This window comes from Lonchura striata, chromosome 3, assembly GCF_050655825.1.
Source record: "Lonchura striata isolate lonStrDom1 chromosome 3, ASM5065582v1, whole genome shotgun sequence".
NCBI lineage: Eukaryota > Metazoa > Chordata > Aves > Passeriformes > Estrildidae > Lonchura > Lonchura striata.
Window position 1 is genome coordinate 76106098 of NC_140705.1, and position 16008 is coordinate 76122105.

Below are 16008 nucleotides of genomic sequence, written 5' to 3' on the forward strand. Positions count from 1 at the left end.
TTCTTAGTGCTAGGTTTCCAAATAATTAATCAGTTTGCTAGTGCCTTTCAAATACATGTGGTATGTTAGGGATTCTCTTGATTATTTCTCCATAGGTTCTCATGTTTGCACATATTTTTTGCATTTATCATCTCTCTTGGTATTTTTTCATTTGCTGTGTTTTAGGAGAAGTTGTTCTTTAGAAGCTGGGGGGACAATGTCAAACTAAACCTTTCATGATTTAGCGGTGTGGGGAGATGAGGGCAGTTCAAGTAGGAGGCATTAGCAAATTGGAATGTGTGAATGGGTTAGAACCCGGATTTCTGCCTGCCTTCCTCAAACCATTGTTCTTCAGCCCTGTATTTGGAGCTGTGAATAGTCGGCAGGATGTGAGATCAATTGAATAGATGTCAGTTATATTTATTTTGTTCACTTTACCATTGCAGATGATCTGCAACCTCTGCATTAAAATAGAGGTAGATGGGGCCTGATTCCCTTCTGTCTCACATTTATTTTGTGCTGGTGTACTTCAATTGACCTCTGAGGAGTTACTCTGATTTGCACTGGTACTCCCAAGAGGATGATTAGTCTTACGCTGTGTGAATACATTTTGAAACGTTATTCCCTTAGTGTCCTATTTAAAGCACCAGGTAATTGTTCGAACATAAAGTTCTTCATGTGTCATTGCTTAAACAGGGCATGCTGAAAAGCCAAGTTTTTGACCTGTGTCTTTTGTTGGTTTTTATATTCTTTCCTAACTATTTAAAACCAACTTCCCTGAAAAATGAGCATGTAGAATTTTATTTTCATCATCAAACAGACATGCTAAGTATTTAAAACAAACTAATAACTCCCTCCTTGGAACAGTCTCATCCCAGGAGGACTGAGGGGAGAGATTGGGATACCTTTCCTTTCCTGATTGTCTAGTCAGAATCACAGAGTTTAAGCTAGAATAAATGTTCCTTGTAACACACTGTAAATTCTCTAAACTCGTGCTCCAACAGAGACAAGTAGACCTGGAGTTACTTGAAGGAGTTCTGAGACAAATGAGTATCTTCACAGGCCACCAGTGTCAAGGTGGGATGTTGGGAGGGGAGTTGGAATGGAGAGAGCAGAGCCCCACCAGAGCTCATAACTACTCATTTGACAGTGCCATAGTCCGGGAGAAACAGATTCCACCATCCTAATTATTTAACTTAGTAGATAATCCAGTGTGAATGACCAATACAACTCAGCACTTATATCAGGCTGGACTCTTGCTTCACTTACAAAAAAAAAAAAAAAGAAAGCATCTTTGCAATCCCGTTGACCACCAGTGTTAGATTTACTGGACTTTCTCCATAATTAGGAAATAGTTTTCCCTTATGTGAGTTGTACTGTAACAATTTTTTCCTGTTTTTCAATAATTTGCTTCAAGAAGCAACCTGATATATATTCTGTCGCACATGTAGCTTCAGAGCATTTAATCTACATCCCTCCTTTCTTCCCTGGCTTGTCAGTAATGACCAACTTGATGGAAAGTGACTCAGTATTATAATGGAGTGAAGAATAGGGGCTGTTCCAGCTATAAAAAAAAAAAAAAATATTCATAAAATCTGTTCTGCTATTTAAGTGTGAAAATCATCAGAAATGTTTCTTCTTTGGGCAGGGGGCAACAGCCAAACGTGAACATCAAGTCTCCTCTGTGGTTTTCATCTTCTGAGTATTTCTGTGTATAAATTTGTAATTGCAGGCTAACAAGTGCTTATCAGACAAACAGAAAGTGTGAGGAAGCCTGTTAGATGGTTTTTTTAGAAGTGAGAATATTCTTCATCCTAGTAGATAGATATTTTTAAAGATGCACCATGGAATGAGTAAAAGTAAAATAAAGGAAAGAAATTTGGAAAAAACCACATGGGGCATTGCTTTGCTTAGTGTGCATTAGCTAATGTACCTGGCAGAAATTTTGTTGCACAATGTAATTTGAAATTTGGATGGGAACTGTTTTTACTACATTCTGTGGGATTTTTGTTATGTTGTTCTTTTGGCAAGTTGGGAAGGAGGGTTGAAGGGTTTAAGATAGATGCTCCTAGGCTCAAGCATTTAATTTGCCTAAAATACCACTCTTAGACTAGATTAAAAAGTAATACAATATTAGTTATTATTATAATGATTAATTACTTTTTCTAATGTGATATTCTACATTTCAAATTAATTTGTAATGAGAATGGTAGCTTACAGGGCCAGGATACAGCTGCAGAAAAGGACTTAGCAAATCACAGCTTGTAACCTTACCTTTACTTGATTGTTTCAGATGCCAGTGTTATTGCTATGCCTTTAACAACAAGATGATCACCTTGGGTAAACAGCTGGGTTTCACACTTTGTCCTGCTACAAGAGGCAGAGTGCTCTCTGGTAAATGAAATGGTATTAGGGTTTCATTTCATCTTGTCTAAAATTCACACCCTTTTTATTATTCTGGAAAAATCTGGCTGAAATTTGAATTTATTTGGCTACAGTTTAGGGGTTTCAGTTTATATTATTTTTCAGTATGGCTTGCATTGTCCTTCATTGAAAAGGTATCTAGTGATGTAATTTTATTGAATGTGCAGAGCCAAGTTTTGCCCTTCTACATGCACAGAGTTCTGATTGAAGTCAGCTGAAAATCCAGCAAAGTCAATGGGAACTGCATGTGTGCATCTGAGAAAGGGCTTTGTTTATGGTTCTTGCTGAGTGTTGATGAACATGAATGTGAAACCATCAGGATAAAATACACACAGTGGAGATCTGCTAAAGACTTTGAGACCCAGTGGAATGTATCTTCTGGCAGTGAGCAATATCACTTGATTTATAAATAAAAATTTAAATATGCCATTGGAATAAGCTAGGAAATACCTAAGCATATACAGAATTTCATAATAATAATTCCAATGATGCAAGAGTATTTTTTTTTCCTTTTGAGGAAACTACAAATTAAAACATTACCTTTTATTTTTGGAGATGTTTCTGACTTTTGTGTTCCTGACGTATTTTTAATTCATTATTCTTACACTTTTAGTCTTCTAATTTGTTTTTAGTCTTACTGGCAATAATGAATCCAAATTATGTTTAATCTATGTATGGGGCTTAGAGCCTAGCAGAATTATTGGAAATTAATTCAGAATTAATTTGGGGCCTGGTGTGCTTTGGCATGGTCAGTATGAGAGACAGGATCTCCTAAGGATGATTCAAGTGTGGGTCCTCTTTGTTTTAAGCACTGGTGGAAAGGAAATGGAGGCGAGCCTATGCAGGCTTGTTTAGTAGTGCAGAAGGACTGGCACTGCCTTTGTAATACTTTTTTACAAGGGATTTTTGGTTCTAATCTTGGGCTCTGATTCTGATTTCCTACAAGCTAAAGTTACAGCAGCCTTAGGAAAAAGCCAAAAAAGTGCTGAGCTAGACTGCTTCTTTTCCACAGTGGCTGGAGAAACAATGCTTTGCTTGCAAACACTTGTGAATTCTGCACTTTTATAAAGAGAAATTATGTTCCGTATCACCAGTATGTCTTTTATTCTGTCTTTTTAAAATTATTTTTATAGTTACTCACTTGGTAGAGGAATAGAGTCTTCCTATCAAATGTTAGCCAGAATAAAGGCAAGTTAAAGAAAGGGAGATGGGGATTATCAGCCCAAGAACATCTCTGCAAGGTGTAAGTCCTGAGGCAGCTTTAGTTTTACTTTTTTTTCCCTGTGGTAATGATCATATTTTTGCTGTGTGTTCTTGTTACAGCAGAAGGTACCGACACTGTTGTAGTGTCTAACTTGCCCCAGCTGCCGGCAAGACTTTTACAAGAAAATGCTGCAGTCTTGTAGTCTTGCATGGCTTGCTGGGGGGAAGGGAGGCAGGGATGGGAGAGAGGGCAAGAGCAGGATGAGTGTGTAGTCCCTCAGGTCACTTGAGGAGCCAAGAAATCCATTTTTCAGGCTCATTTTGTTAACTTGCTGTGTCATTACAGACGGTTCAGACCTTTGTGCTTTGCATTTCCCATTTGAAAAAAGGAAAATTGTGATAAATATTCCAGTCCTTTGATACTATTGTACCTATTTACCCTGGTTTGAGGGCAATACTGATATGTGTACCCTTTCATAACAAAGCAATTGCTTCCAATTCCCCAACTGCTTCTGACTTTATCCCAGATAAATTCTCATGTGCCTCAGGCTTGATATGTGTTCCTTCCAACAAGCCTTAAATTAACTGCTGAGGTACAGAAAGGAAAAATTAAGCACATAGATGTAGGGATAATGTACACAGAAAATTGGGACTGAAAGGTCTCTAAAAACCCTTGATCTAGACCCCTCTTCCTCCTTAGGCAGCATCAGCTATATCTAAACTCTTCCACCAAAGACATTTTTCTAACCTCTTATTGAAAGCCTCCAGTGGTAAATGCCCATAACCTCTGTATGTGGTATATTTTGCATCACTATCCTTAGCATCTCAGGGTTTTCCTAATATCTATCACAAGTTTTCTTAAGGCAGTTCAAGCTTGTGTCTTCTTGTCCTTCCCACTGTAACTGTGAAAAAGAGTTTCCTTTTCTTTGCAACATGATTCTTATGCATTTGGAAACTGTTCAGGTCTCTTTTCTCAGTCTTTCTGGAAGGGTGGGAAAAATTTATTTTCTGAAAGTTAGGGTCTTCCAAGTACAAGACCCTGGGCCAGTTACAGTGACATTGTTAGGGAGTATCTCTTCTTTTTTTGGTTGCTGGTTGCCCCTTGTAAAAATCAATTATATCTCAAAGGCCCCTACCCTGCCAAAGACGAATCCAAATTGTCATTTTATCCTCCATTTCTAGCATCTCAGTGTCTGCATGATTCCTTGATCTGATGGTATTTGGCATCCAAGCCAGTGCTGACAGAGTTGATCCATGGGCTCTGGTGTCGGATGAATTCTGACATAGATCACGCAACTAACTCAGTCTCTGGTCACATAGCCAGAGTACACGAATGTTTGAGCATAGAGCAGGGGCATGGGATCGTCATATAACAGAAGAGGTCTTCATTTGGTTGTGGGATGAGTCCTGTCTGACCCACAGATGGGACCCACACATGCCTACAAACCAGTGATGGAATGACTGAAAGGGAGAGGGCAGTGCCCTTTCACTCTCTCTGAGCCAGCAAGTGCCCTGATTCCCTGTGCCTGGAGCATCTGTGTGTGGGTGTACAGGAGATGAAGAGGTGAACCTCAGGGACTGGTTGGAACCTGTGGGCAGCTGAGCATTTATTTGCAGTAATGTAGCTTTATGCAAGTGTAATTTTATTTGAAGTTTTAGCTCATCATAGTATGATGACCTGTCTGACCCTGTGGCACAAGAAGTCTGTTCTCAGAGGGTTTAGCTCTCCTACATCTATTTTTATTATTAGTAGTGTTTCCTTCATACAATTTTCTGCTAGTCTCAGGAGAAGACTCCTTTTGTGTGTGCTTTCTGCATTTGTGTCATCACAGGTAACTGGAAGTATTTCTAAAGTAAGACAGAAATTGGAACAAAAACCCTCCTTATGTTGATTTACCAGTTACTCAAGTACAAATACTTTTAGTCAAAATATTTTCTAGTAATTTCCTTTTGTTCATTTTACATGACTTACTGTCCCATTTCAGCAAGGATTCCATAAATGTGTTTGCTGTTAATAAAGTCTCTAAGTGCTGCAGAGAAGCAGTAGTTGGTTCTGCACGCAGGGCACACTTCTGTGCGTGTGTTACCATCACCTCTTACACAGAGCTTTTGGTTCACTTCCTGGAGAACAAAGTTTCAGGAAATGAAAAAGAGTGATGTGATTACTAAACCTGCCTTGAAAATAGCTTTCTGACTGAGGATGTGTAAGGAAGCAAGTGATCCATCCATCCAAGGTCCTTACACGACAGCTACGATTCACATGCAGGGAAATGCCTTCCAGGCAAACTGTTTGGGGTGCACATTTCCTCAGTGAGTGCATGGATGGTGGTGGGGTGGCCACAGCTGGAAGGGTTGGAAGGCTTGGAAGGCTTTGGAAGGCTTGGAAGGGAGCAGTTGTCCTTTGCTGTTCAATCTCTCTCACTACTTTTTTGAAGTGTACTGTATTTGAAACATATAAGTATTTCAGCAGAGCTGCTTTTACTGTGAGATGTGGGAGAACTTACAGCTCTCTTCTAGCTGAGAACAGGAGTTCAATGGTATTTGAAATGCAAACCTTTTAGAGCACAGAAGACAAAACCACAAATTTTATAATGAAGAAAATATTTTCCTCAGATTGCAGTGTATTATTAGATATTGTGTAGCAGTTCATAGGCAAGAAGGGAAGATACAGTTTGCCATTGTTCCTTCAGGTGGTAAGTAATGATAGTTATAGGCAAAATGACAGTTGACTCATTAAACGTTAGCACGTGAACTCATATAAAATCCAGATGTAATTCAGGAGTGTCACACCTCTTTCCTGCAAGGCCAAATCTGAGCCTGTGTATGACTGGCAGAAAGCAGTAAATAGTTTTACTTTCAGGAATTGTTATGAGTAAACTGGGGGGTGATCTAAGTGTGTGTGTTTATCTATAACATTCACCTTTCTTTTCTCTTGGTAGAAATTTCTGTTGTTTTTTTCCAGTGAGTAACAAAGAAAGGCATGCATCAGTTCAACTTTGTTTTCTCTACCTTCATGTTGCCAGCAACTAGAGGACAGGTTCTGTGACTCTGAAAGATATCTTAGTCTTAAACTTCTGCATCAGTAGACCTCCATGCCAGTCTTTGCTGTATTATACAACCTCAGTTTAAATTATTTATTCCAATTTGTATTGTGATTTTTCATCTTGAAATACATAATTTACTGTACTCTAGGATTGAAAAATTAGTTTACAGCTGTGACATAACAAAACCTGCTATTAATTTATTTTGAGTCGATACGAGGCTGTTCAATCAAGTGGTTCTCAGTGTGTAAAGTAAAAATAAAGGTGCTTAGAGTGTGTCTGGGACAGCAATTACACATTGTAATTGCATTAATTGAAAAGCTATCTCTAAGTATCTGAAACCCTGCTGGATCTGCTGCTAGTCTGCACAGTTTCTACTTTAGGGTCATGGTATGGTTATGCATTGCAATTATTACTAAAGAGTAATCTGAAAGCAAGCCTTTATGTTAGATTATTTCTGTGACACAGTTCAAGACCAATTCATATCACTAGATTTGATTTTTTTTAATATTTAGTGTGTGCAGATGTTAAATAAAACATACTTCAGAAGTTTTTTTATAACATTTCATTATGTCGTAAAATCTTGAAGCTCTTTTCTGGCAAGTAAAATCACTTATTTTTGTTCCAAAACAAACTCCTTAATATTCAATTAAATCAGCACTATTAGGATAGCTAAACCAAGATGTTTTCAAAATGCGAATGATTTTCATGTGTTGGTATTGTATGGCTGATTTCAAACACATTGCCGTGCCTAAATCTGAAAGGATGGAGAAGATGATGTATCTGTTCTTGTTTTTCAGACTCTTGTACCCTTGAGAGTGACCTTCTTTGTATATGGCAACCAGTGAAATAGGCATAAAAGGAGGGAAGGAAAGGGTGTTAGCTCACCTTAGCTTTTACTTCTGCATTCTGTCAACTTCTCTTCAAATTCTAGTTCCAAAGGAGGACCACATGGTTGGGCTTACTCAAGAAATGGGTGAAAGTGGGATATATGAGTCCACACAGAAAAGTGCTGCTTGTTGTAAATGCAAGAAGTCCCCACTGAAGTAGGCTTCAATTATTCCCTCTCAGTCTCTCCAGCACTGTGAAATTGTCCAGGTTTATAATGATAATACTGTTCTATTTTTGTTATTTAATCCTCTTTTGTTCATGGTGAAGTTTTAGCAATTGTAAGGCAGAAAATACATAAAGCCAATAAAGCAGGAGTTGGGTCAAACTAAGCTGAGGGGGATTGAGGGGAGGCTTTGCTTTCTCCTATAAAAAGTTTTAATGTGCATTATCCTTAGTTTGTGGCTAAATCAAGATATTATGTCATAAGGATAAGCACTTGGGGGGCATTTTCTCTGGTCTGAAAAAAGATGGTTGTGTATACCATGTTAATTACAAACTGATCCAATAAAAAAAAAAAAATCCCCCATGTTAGCAGAGCTGGAGACAAACCAGTTTTCCAAAATCAGTTGCTGAGATTTTTTTTTTTTCCCACCATGATTTCAAGTTTTTATGAAATTTGCAGAATTGAAGAATCTGTACTAAAAACATACTTCAAGTGTGCCTACATTTGTTTTCATAATTTTGTGGAAAAATTAATGTCATAATATACCAAGTGGCAATGCTGATAAGGATAGTGGTCCACAGAACTTACTCTGTCTCCAAAGTAGAAACTATTTATTCACCCACTTTCCCCAGTTCCAACAGCACAGCTATGGCAGCATCCAGATGTCTTCTTTTCTCTTCCTACAGCTGTTAATGCCATTGATGCTACGGCATCCCTTCTCACACAGCAGAGCAACTCCATCTGTATTTGCTTTTCTCTGAAATACCATATGCTGAAAAAAAAAGCCTAATAGCATCTTTTGCCTGATGGCATGAAATGAATTTCTGAAAGTCTTCTCTGTCACAAGGATTTTTTTATTCTAGCAAACAAATTTTTCATTTTTCCCAGATAGGAAAACCTATATGGGACATAAGAAGGAATACCGTTAATGATTCTGAGGATTGTCACTTCCAAAGCACAGACTACCTCTTGTGATTATCTGCCAAAAGATACATGTGTTATCCCAACTGCCTTTTTGAAAATCTCTCCACACATCAGGATATAGCTTACATACCAATTTACTCTTGGAGATGGGTATTCCTCTGTAATGGTATAAGTTACCCATAACAAAGATAATTATGTCAATGGTGCCAATTGCAATTTTTCCCTTGCTTGGTTTAAAAGCATTTTTTCTCTCTCTAACAGGTTGTAAAATAAATTAATTTGAGTAATGTTTGTATTGAAAGAAATGCTATAATAGGAAGACTTTTGTGATGTAATGGGAGGAGTTGTTTCCCTGGAGTTGTAAGGAAAGTTTTAAAGTTTTCACTTAGTGTTTGTCTTTCTCATAACATGTGTAAAATGAGTGAATTAAAACTGTAATCTTTTCCAATGCAGATAACCTTGGTCATTTCAAAGCCATAACTCTATGAAGAGTCTTATTTATGAAAAACAGATCAGTCCTTTGCTTCTGCTCTTGACCACTTACTCTTCTATTGATCAGTTTAGGATTTGCTTTTTGCCTTCTTTTTTGTGTTCATCTCTTCCTCCTTGTTGTTATCCACAGGCACAACCATGGTAATTATAACCTATCCCCAGGGAAGTGGGGACTTAAAAAACATTTAATGGGCTGTATGCACCACAGCCAAGAGAAAGTTTGCCCTTTTACCCTAGCTTTTAAAATCCTTCTGCTGGTGTGAAATTTGTGGGACTGAGAGAGAAATAAGAATAGAGCTCTCTCCATGGAGTACCACTATGGTCTACAAGCACTCATTTATCTTTCTGGTGATCAGAGAGCTGCTGTTGTCTGGGATTTTGTGTCATCTCTTCAGGGAGGCACATCAACTCCCCATTTTTCAGTTACTGAAGAGAAGAAATTAAGTTGTTTTGCCTTTCTGGGATATGATTCTTTACTCTTGTCTGCAGGCTTTTCTTCCCTCTTGTAAATAAAGGTTGAAGATTTGAATGTGCTGTGTGCTGGTGTAGAATCACACAGCTGGGCTGCGGAAACTCTGAGCTGCGTGCTCATGGGAACTGTGCCCTTGAGACCAGGCTCTTGCCTCCTGGTGTCCACTGAAACTCACTTTGCCTTCTCAGATGTTTCCCTTGTAAGGCAACAGTTCTGCTTTTTCCTTCTCCCTCACCCAGTCACTCATCTGATTCAGCTTTTTTGTTTTATGGTTTAGACTCAAAGAATGCAATCACGTTTTTGCTTTTCTCATACTGTGTCTGTTTTGGTACTTCCCACCCTCACCTCACTGAGGTAACTGTGCAGCCATCAGTAAAAACAAAACTTTGTTTGAGGAAGTGCTGATTCAGAGATGATACCTCTGAGGCTGGGCAGTGGTCAGATGGCTCTGGAGCAAATCCCAGATGCAGTACTTACTGCATATCTCAGAAATGTCCCCATCTCAAATACTTCAGTCCTTGCTTATTTCACTTCAAATGCCTCTGCATTCTGGCTTTCTGTAGTTTAAATGTCTTATGATCATTGCTCCTTCAGGGAGAGCAGAAGAAGAAACTCCTAGGGAGTCCCCTTGCCTCACAGCTCCTGAGTGTGCTGCTGAGGGTTTCATACCTATGACTCAGTTCCCAGTTGAGCATGAGCATCTGTCTGGGATTTTAGTTTTATATAGTACAATTTTCACAGCACCTCTACTCTGACTTTGAAGCATGGTTACTATGGCATCTTCAATATCCTAGAAAATAGTGAAATAAAGATAACAATGTTCACATTTTGTGTTGCATGACAGCTTTTGTGCCTGTTTTGCCTCTATGTTTTCTTTCGAACCTTGATGAAAAAAGCTCACAGTGAAAATGATATCTCTTGTCACTCTAGATATGTGAAATCATGCAAAGTTTCATGGTTTCTGCTCAGTCATCATCCATTTCAACTTCCTGAAAGGAGTAAACTGCATAGTTGTTTATTTTGGGATTTCCATGACAAAGTTAAAACTAACCTGCATTAATTTATTAATTTATGATAAAAAGATCTCCCATTGAAAGCACCTTACCATTGTAGTAAACCAGTCCAAGCCTACGTGATTCAGAAGAAAAGCAAATCAAATAACTCTTTTTCCCTCCCCAGAACTGTAATGAAATCTGAATCAGAAGAAAACTTCTATTGATTTTGTTGGGACACTTAACACCACAGCAGACTGGCATTGTTGATAGTGCAGCATTCCTCCCTCATTTCCAAAACTTCAGATATAGTAGAATGCTTTAACAACCTACTCTAGGTAAACTTCCTTGGTATCTCTGTCTTCTGGCTGGTTGCCAACAAGGACAATAAAAACAAACAAAACCCACGTAATTTAATGTTTAAACATATCTTGTATTATTACCAACTTCTGGGCTAGCACAAAATTAGTGTCCTCATAGCTGAATGTGTAAAAGAGGGTTATCCCCCCTTGGCCAAGCCTGTGAACCTAAAAGGCTAAATTTTATAGTGTTGTTGGGTATTGCTCAAGGCAATACATCTGGATCTGAAATCGCAATATTTTATCCATGTGGCTTCTAAAGTATATTGAGACTGTCAAATCAGGAATCTCTCTTTTTCTCAGTGTAATTCAAACTCTTGTCTTGGATCATAAAGAGTGTCTTGTTCTTTCCTCCTAAACTAAAAACTCTTCAAGGCATATTTATCAAATAAAACCAGCAAAGTGAATCTTGAACTGCTGATGTTCCAAACCTAATAGTGGATGAATGAGGTATTCTGCTACTCCTGCAGGGATGAAAACCAAAATGTCAGAGTATTACAGTGGTTTTCCTTTACTTTTCTGAAATGGTGATGTGTCAGTGTACTGTGTCTCTGTCAAGTAGTCATTTATGTGAACACAGGAAACTGACTGAAAAATTCAGTTGTTGATTTGGATTCCTTTTTAGCATAGATTCCTAAAGAAAATGAGGCTTTATTCATGCATCCGCTCTCCTTTCTTACCCTTTGTTTTGAAAGAACTATCAAATTTAACAGAGAAAGGGAGAAAAAATAGTGTTCTTGAAGACATAATGTTCCTGTAAAATTCTTGAAAATAGGGCCCTAGAGAAAGGACAACACTGCTACCCCAAAACAGGAGGAACAGGGAGTGGGAGACAATTTCTTTGCCCCTAAAGAAACCAAACAGAGAGAGATGGTGAGAGAGAAGGGGACAGCTTGATAATAAAGGGGATTTCTCCTTCCCTCTTTTCAGAACATGACTAGACTTTGATACCAGGAAGCAAAATAGGATTTTTTTGGGGAGAAGTGTGTTTGGATTTGCTGCAGAAACAAGTGGATTAGTCTATTTACCCATGTAAATATTTGGGCTTTGTAATACTATAGTCCCCAGCAATAATGTCATTTGTCATAATAGTGCTGTCTTTTACTGATGTTTTTCCCTTAGGATGAAGTAAGCAAGATCTTTTCTTTTAACAGCTCCTGCTTCTAATGTAATGGGTGAGGCAGAAGAAGTCACTAGCAGTGCTATTTTATTAAGGTTGCTGAGATGTTTTTGCTATAAGGGGCTGTCAATGTAGTAAAATACTGTTTTTTTTTTCCCTTTGGAATCCAGTGATCATCTTTGTGTGGAAATGTATTAAAGATATTTGCTTGAAGTCACTTAAAATGTGATGTACCAAGGGGAAAGAAGAAGCATTTGACTATAATTTATGGAGTAAAAAACTCACAGAATATATAGAGAAAGAATAATTTATCAGTAAAATTATTTTTAAAATCCTGTAGAAGTTAGTAGAAAGTATAGGCTGGCAACAAATTAATAAGAAATTATCATAGTATTATGACTTACACGGTTTTAGAAACCTTATTACAGAATAATAGTAGAATATCAGTGTTTGCTTGAAATATCCTGTCTCCCTAGCTTGTTGTTACTTTGATGACGTGAATAATTTCTTTGGATAAAAATAGATATTTAGGCTGGCAAGAGAGATTTTTCAGGTGCAATGATGAGTCCTCAGGCAGGAATATTTGAAGTAAGGAAATCTGGGAAGAATATTGGTGTTTATGGATGCTGTAATGGAAATAGTGCATTATAATTGCTTTTAAATTGTTGCATATAACTAAACACTGTCAAATTACTTAGTTTGGTGTCTCATATTTGCATGCTGAACAGTCAAGTGGGTCAATCTACAAAATTTTGACATTTTCTGATGTTTGCAGGATGTGTAAATAGCAAAGCAAGATTTCTGCTTGGTGACACTGCACTTGGTAAAGCTGCTAAATTTCTTAGCGGAGACCTGACTACGTATTCGTGCCCCACAAACTGGAGTTAAAACTGATCACTTTTGCACAGCCTCCTTACACTTTGCCTCTGAATTGCAACTAAGACATCAATGCATACAGGAGAGAAGGGGACTTGTGTGGGCACATAAAACAAATGTTTTACACTAACCAGATTATGCATATCTTTTTAACAGACAGTCTGTTCTGTTGTTTGCAATAAAGAGAACATAAGCAAATAATGCCTAGTGGTCTTTGCTCTTTTTCAGGGTGGTTTCTGAACAGGATTCAGATGATACAATTCCTAAGGAATGTGTTGTAATTACAGCCGTATTTTGCGTGCATGTATATGGCACTTACATGAATAATGCATTTAATGTTGTAAATACATATAGTATGGCAGTTTTTTCCATGGAAAATGCTGCTAAGAGGATTAGAGTTTGATCTCATAATACTGTACACAGCCTCTCGTTGACTCAGAGCAGAAGGTTGTTTGGTTCTGGCAGTCACCAAACAGATCAGCAGCTCACATTCTTGCTGCTGACATTGTGTTTGAACTGAAATTGCTAAAAAGATAACTTCTTTTTTTTAAACTTGTGAAAGTCTTTCCCCAAACTGATATTTTGCAACTTATTTTAAAAATGTTTTCTCTATTTCAGGGTCTAAATTCCTCTTAAAATTATTTTTAGGGCATAAATGAACAATTTCTGACCTTGTTCCTTCCCTTTTGTTGTCAGGGTTGAGCCATTTTTCTATATTGTCTCCTGTCCCCACAGGTGTAGATTTCCCCCTTTTGGTCTGTTAGAAGCTCTTCCTGTCCCTGAAAAGTGCTGCTAATGAAATCATCTTTTCCCCAGCTGCTTCAGATGCATCTTCTGTTCTACTGCTGAGGCCCATCCTGTAGACTAAGCCACTTACCTCCCCTTATTTAAATATCCTATAAACAACCATTCTTGCCACTAACTGAAGAAAATAAGCTCATTTCATGCTACAAATGTACTTTATTTGTAAGTTCTGAGGATTTTCTGCTGCCCTCACTTCCACTCTGCAGCTCTTCCCTTTCCTGTAGAATGGCTTGGGTTGGAAGGGTCCTTAAACTTGTTCCAAGTTCCCTGCTGTGACCAGAACACTTTTCACTAGACCAGATTGCTCAAATCTGTATCCAACTCAGTGTTTAACATGTCTGCGGATAGGGCATCCCTAACTTCTCTGGGCAGGCTGTTCCAGAGTCTCATCACCCTCAAATAAATAATTTCTTCCTAATACCTTACCTAAATCTAGCCTCTTTCAGTTAAAAGTCATTATCCCTTGTTCTATCACCACATATTCTCCCTTCTGGTGTTGTACCAAAGGCTGAGGACCCCCTTTGGCCAGGAAATGTCTGCAGGTCATGGAGGCCGGCTCATCATTCATATTTAAGTCCTAACCACTGAGAGATGTTTTTGCTTTTGCACTGAAATTTTCTAATACGCACTGTGCACAATTTAGTAGTGACACACATGGCCTAAATATGAAATCACCAGTTGCATATCTCTTTGGTTTTTCGAATATCGGTGCTGCTTTACAAAGCCTTCCAGCTTTTCCTTTCACAGTTCATCATGCTAGGGAAGTGAATGGCTTGCACCCAAAACTCTCTCTGGGTTGCCAATGAATTTATTAGCATAATGTTAAGGACTATGAGAGCTTTTGATTCTTTATGATAATCAAAACTGTCTGCATGATTATAATGGTAAAACTCCAAAACAAAATTCAGACATTCTTTTGGTTCAAATAATAGATGTGTGTGTTCTCCACTGGGCTCCATTTCTTACAGATAAATAGCTCTTGCTTACAGAGAATACCCAAACTATCAAGTTTGCCCAGTACTAGTATACCAGGGTTTTATTTCACAACCAGTCTGTTCACAAGCTACTTATTTTGTTAGAAACTTGAAGATGGGAAACACTCAATTTATTTGTTGTGCAAATGTTCCTCAGATGAGACAGACACTCCCTGGCCACTGCACTGGAGCTCTTTATTGTGCCACCATGGTGAGCTCTTGTGCTCTTACCTGTTCTGATTTCAGTGGTACTGCAGCCACCTTCTAGAGAGCCAGGTTTATGCTTACTACTCCTACACTAAAAACACTTTGGTGGTGGACCAACCAACACTGAACTCCCCAGCAGTCTTTAAGTACACTTTCCTAGAGCTTACTTCATGTATGTATTCTGGATTAATATTCAGGGGTTCCTGGTAGTTTGAGCAAAGAGACATAAATACCATAAGATTTGCAAACCTAAAGAGTTTTATCTTATGGAGAAAAAAAAAAGTACAGTGTCAGAATAAAGTTTGAGTGTATTTCCTTACCTTTGTTTCTTCTCTTGCTTAGATATTGTTGGGTTTTGATCAGGGTGCTCTAAGGGGACTTATGGATGTATATTCAGAACTCTACATTTAATTAATCTTAAAAAGTTTTTTATCCTAACAAGTTCTGCACAGCTTCCCATCCCAGATACTCCTCTGAAAGGATTTGTGCTCTGACCACGTTGTTACTCTTCCTGACTAGTCACATTTAACAATACCCCTCTCTGGAGGGGTATATAAACAGGAAAACAACTAAATATAGATCACAGAGAGAAAAGGAATAGAATGCAACAGTGTGCATAAAGAGAAGGACTGCCTGCACAGATGGTGCAAGGCCTAGAGGAAATGTGGATGGGGGGAGAGAGAGAGAAAGGCTTAAGAATGAACAGAGATGGAGAAAAATTACCTGTGGTATAAACTGTCTGTGGGAGAAAGGAGGCAGACAGGACATCCCTCTGTTGCCTGGAGCAATCTGTAACGAACTGGGTTAGCATGATCAGAGAACAGAGGCCAAACTAGACTTGAAATCTTGTTTCCTTCATTATTATCTGCTGGCTTGATTAGAAGCTGGTCAGCAAAACAGTCTTGAATACTACAGCCGCCTTCTTGGCGGCAGCCTTCATATTAAACAGAACAGAAATATAATCACATGGAATGGCACACCATGAAAAATTTAGGGAGGTGCTATTTCAGGCATTTTCCTGCTTTGGTCTATTACATTTTTTAGTTTTATTCTCTTATGTATTAAGATGAGTTGCTGACCCAGAGCA

General features: G+C 38.3%; 1 protein-coding gene across 5 annotated transcripts in view; it reads left to right on the forward strand.

The window, feature by feature from the left end:
* RPS6KA2 (ribosomal protein S6 kinase A2) overlaps positions 1 to 16008 on the forward strand; it is a 279608-nt gene that overhangs the window by 118218 nt on the left and 145382 nt on the right. The gene's annotated exons all lie outside the window — the stretch shown is intronic.